This window comes from Dioscorea cayenensis, chromosome 15 (assembly GCF_009730915.1).
Source record: "Dioscorea cayenensis subsp. rotundata cultivar TDr96_F1 chromosome 15, TDr96_F1_v2_PseudoChromosome.rev07_lg8_w22 25.fasta, whole genome shotgun sequence".
Taxonomy (NCBI): Eukaryota; Viridiplantae; Streptophyta; class Magnoliopsida; order Dioscoreales; family Dioscoreaceae; genus Dioscorea; species Dioscorea cayenensis.
In genome coordinates this window covers 4,234,218-4,239,555 of record NC_052485.1, presented here as the reverse complement: position 1 = coordinate 4,239,555, position 5,338 = coordinate 4,234,218, and positions in this window count along the sequence as shown.

The window sequence follows — 5,338 nt, the reverse complement described above, 5'->3', positions numbered from 1 at the left end:
TAAGGATGCTTCGGGCAATGTTTTAAAAATCGGACCACTAGTGTATTTGAGTTTGTTTCGCCTGAAAGAATTTCGTGTTCACCGATAGCGCTAGTTCGTGTTTAGCTTATATTGTAGAATCTAGCCATCAACATCATTTTCAGTTCGATTAATAAACGAGCCGAGCTTGAGCAACCAAAAAGCTCGGCTCGTTTTGGCTCGCGAACACAGCTCGTGACCAAGCTCATGAACAAGTTTCGCTTTATAAGCTCGATTGTGAGCTCGTTTATATATATATATATATATTACATTATATATATGTATATGTATATGTATATTAAGGTGTATATGTGACTATGTCATTGTTGTCAATTTGAGTTACACATATAGATGCTATAAACTACTATTCGAAGGCTAAGCTCATTAAAAGCTCAAGTCAACTAGTTCATTAAGTTAAATGAGCTCGTAAGATAAACGAGCCAAGCTTGAACACCACCAAAACTCGGCTCATTAAATCTTGTGAAGAACTCGCTTTATTATATAATTAAAAAGCTCGCTTTATAGTATCATTTACAATTTTATTTGTAACAATCATTAATATAATCAAACTCAAATCAAGTTGAGTCACACTTGATAATGATTCATTAAATAAGTTTACTAAATAAAAAAATAAAATATAAAAAAAATAGTCAAGCCTTAATCAAGTTAGCTAGCTAAGTCTAAGCTTCGAATTTTCTTAACAAGTTGAGCTCGAGCATGAAGCTCGAAAGAAGCTCGATTAGAGCTCGAGCTCGGTTAAAATAGTAACGAGCCAAGCTTGAACATAAAAAATGAAGCTCGAAGAAAGCTCGGCTCGAGTTCAAGCTCGATTAAATAGTAACGAGCCAAGCTTGCACAAGGCAAAGCTCGGCTCGTTTACAGCCCTAGACCCGGTTAGGCAATCGGTTCACGGTCTAATCTGTTGAACCGGCTTGTTCAACCAGATTTAATATTTTTCATATAAATAAAATTTTAAAATTTTAAAAATTAAAAGATAAGTAAAAAATAATTTTAAAAAATAATTAAAAAATTAAAAAAAAATAGAAACTACATATTGCAAAGTTATATTGCCTTCATAAAGTCACAAAGTGTCAACTCTACATAAAATTGAATTTTTCAACGTAAAAATATACAATGATACAACTATACAACAAATATTCAAAAATAAATAATCACATAAAATATAAGTATACAACAACAACAAAAAAACAATAAAAATGAGAAATAAAATAAAATATACGTATATAATATCTTGATTTTTGTTTTTTGGAATGAGTTTAACTTTAAAAATTTAAAATAAATAAACCAAACGGCCGGTCTGGTCCGGTTATTTAGTGTTTTGTGTGCCTAACTGGACCGGTTTATTGGTCAGTTCTTGGTTGAACCGGTTGAACTGGCTGATCGGTCCGAATTTTACAACATTGCCTGCAGGTTGAGGGGTCTTAGCCTTGATTATAACTATTTATTTATTTATAAATATAAATTTTATAAGAGATTAAAAGAAAAAAAAAATCCAAAATCAAATCTCTAATTTTAGGATTCTTAACCTATTTGGCCTCTTCCCATTTTCTCCATCACCGCTCACCACACCCCACACCTCACCATGCCTCTTTTCTCTTTGGTCGTACCTCTTCTCTCAAATTCTTTCTCGCTATTGTCCGGCCTTTTTTTTAAACAACAAATATAATAATTACATGGCTTTAATGATCTCCTAAGAATTTACTGTGGGTATGTTAATGACAATGAAGAGACTACTACACGTGTCCATAAACCTCCCACAGAATTCAATTTCTTTTTCAATTTTGTCTTTGATTTTATTTAATTAATTTGACTTTTTTTTAAAAAAAATAATATCATGAATTCTCGGATTTAATTTTATTTATTATTTTATTTGGGAACGGGGATCTCTGTTAAGTCATTAAACAAACAAAAATTAGTGGAGAATTTAAAGACCCTCTCCGTGAATAATTAAATATTCCATGAATTAAAAAAAAAAATCAAGGGATTTAAAAATGCATTCAAAAGACCGTTGGAATTAATACCATTCTACCCTCCTTTCGATTCTGCATATCCAAATCAATTGGAAATGGTAACAAAACTCTATTCTGGTTTGATAAATGGCTTGAAGGTCAATCCCCAAAAGACCGTTGGACATCACTTTTCTTGGACTGCTCTTATCCTTGGATTACTTTAAGACAATTTATACATATAATTAATTCCGGTTGTAATCCATTCAGGACAACCTCTGTTGATGACTTTACCGTATTATTGAACTCTATTCCGGACTGTACAGTTGATCAAGAGGACTCTTATACCTGGTCTCTTGATAATAACGGAACCTTCTCTGTCAAATCTTTCTATAATTTCTTAATTGATGAAGGCATTCGCAGTCAACTTTATTCCAAATTCTGGAAGACAAATACCCCTAGTAAAATAACACTATTTTGTTGGCTTGCCTGGGAAAACAAAATTCTTACTCTAGATAACTTTTTTATTAAAGGTTGCAATCCTAATGCTACTGACACATGTATTCTATGTCATAACAACTCAGAAACAGTAGATCATCTTTTTATTAATTGTTCATTTTCGGAGAGAATTTGGTCCTTCTTCCGAGGTTTGTTAGATGTTGCTACTCTCCCATGCTCTGTTTACAACATCTGGACCACTTGGATTCCCTCCTTAAATTCTGCCTCAAGGACTCTCTCAGATCTTTGCTCTAGAGCCATATTCTGGAACATCTGGCTGGAACGCAACAGTCGTATTTTTAACCAAAAATATTCATCAATTTCTTCTATACTCCATAAGACAGCTAACATGCTTCTTTCTTGGATCACTGCAGACTCGGTGCCTCTTCAGCAGGAACCATATGATGCTGCTCAGAAGATCAAGCGTTCTCTTAACTTCCTGAGCTCCAGATCCACGGACACTACTGGTGAAATGGCGCACACCACAGACCGGGAGTAATCTGCCTCTCTTTTGTAGCTGGATTGGCCTTTGTCTCCAGATGGTGGACTTCGTCAGCCCAGCTCGCTATCTTCCTCCTTATCCATTTTATTGCTTTTTTTTATCCTAGTCCCTGTTTCATCTGCTATTCTCATCCCTCGGTGAGGATACCCGACTTTTATTTTATTATCGCATCGGGTTTGTTTTTGTTTTTTTCTTACTTCAGTATTTTTGTTCTTTTTTTGTTCCTTCCTTTTTCTTAATAATAAATTTGTGGTTTTATCCACTTTTATTCAAAAATGCATTCAAAACTATATTGAGTTTTATATAGATATATATACATATATAAAGTGAACATGCTACTTATCTCAATCAGTATATGTTGTGAGACAGAACTGAAGTTAATCTCTCAACCTTTCACTTCACAATTGAAAGAGTTGCTATCTTTCTTATATCTAATGTGAAAGTGGTCTGATGCTACATTGGTTTCTCAAACTTTTTTTTTTCACTTTAAAAAAACATGAACAAATCAGCTCTGTATTTTTATCATAAAGTTATAATGAAATACTAAAATTTTTTAATACAATGGATAAATCACATATTTATTTAAAAAAAAAAATACAAGCAATAGCAACTACAACAAGCAATAGCAGGACAGATGAGAAATAATGAAATACATTATAACTCAAACACATTACAGTACAATCTCAAACATATTTTACAGAAATACTAATTTTCATCAGAGAGTTATAATGAAATACATTACAGTACAATCTTAAAAACCAGGACAGATGCAAGCAATAGCAGCTACAGCACAACTGCAATACATAAATAGAAGGAAAAAAAACAAAGTCAAAAGCGCAACTAGAGACAAATGTTTTTTGAACTCAAAGTAAACTGAAGTCAAGTGCTAAAAAGTTTTGAATGGCATGTGATGGTGTATTATTTAATGTGTTATTATATTAGTATGTGTTTTCTACTTCTAAAAATATTAAAACAACTTATTCGATCGTTGTTTTTAGTATTTAAACCACATGAATTTGCCTATATTACCATTTTTCTTTGAAATATAAACTAGAGTGGCCTTTCAAAAAGATTAAGATACTTCATAATGCTAATTATATATATATATATATATTAAAAGCATGATCAAACCACCCTACATATATTAATCATTCCGTGGAAGTTAATTATACTACCACTCAATTATTATGGTAATGGTAAAATAATTTAATATAGTAATTATATAAAATACCATTTATATATATACACATAACATTTAGAGAAAGAAGAAGAAGAAGAAAAAGAAGAAAGAAAACTTACAATTTTTGCCAGAAACTTCTCGGGTCTCTAATCTTAGTCTGTTTGGTATTGTTTTGAGGGCAAGTGGCTTTGTCTTTCATTGGACAGCTTGCTTGAGGAGGTGCAATGTCTCTAGGGTACCCCTTCACTGGTGCTATATAAGCCTGTCCTTGAGAAGAATGTGCTATATAAAAATTTAAAAAAAGTAAAAATAATTAGATTATGGATATATCATTGAAAAAAACATAAAAAGTGAAAGAAAGAAAGAAAGAATCAGTAACAACTAACAACATACAAGCAGGAGGTGCTTCTTGTTGATTGTAGTGGCTCATGTTTGTTTCTTTGCTATATAGAACAACAACAAGAAGAAGTTATATATAAACATATATATGCTTGGATATGCTTTGTGCCTTATTAGAGTTGATGTGTGTGTGCTTTGTGCCTTATTAGAGTTGATGTGTGTGTGTATATATAGATTGGAAAAGCATTGAAGACGAAGTCTCAAAAGGAACATCTCCAAAAAGAGGACAATTTGTATTATTATGACATACGCGTCAATGACTTTTTGATATTTTGTTCAAATGGATTGCGGTCATACCTGAGGTGACGTTGTTGACGAGTTACATGTCATAAGACCCAGGAAATATGGATTCAGATTAGTAATACTATCAGAAAACCGATCCATAATCCTAATGGGATCTCTTCTGGGACTTGGCTCAACCAAGACTATTCAGGAAATGATAACTACACTCAATCAGTCATTGCTGCCACGGTGTGGTTCATATGGAAAGCCAAATGTAAAAAAAGTGTTCAGCAACACTCCTTTAAATACTGCCATTGTCTCCTCTCAAGCACTTGGTCATGCCAGGGAGTACCACTACTCATCTTCTGACTATATTGGTAAGAATTTTATTAATAATAATTTATCCTTTGCTGATAGTCCAACTTTATGTTAAAGTTATAGAAGACTACTCTGAAGACCCTCAAGACAAAGAGAAGAGGTTGTTGTCAGGTGTTCCCGTACGTTCATGTGTTGTGCCCAGTAGGTTGATCTTTGAATAGTTCTCTACTTTGT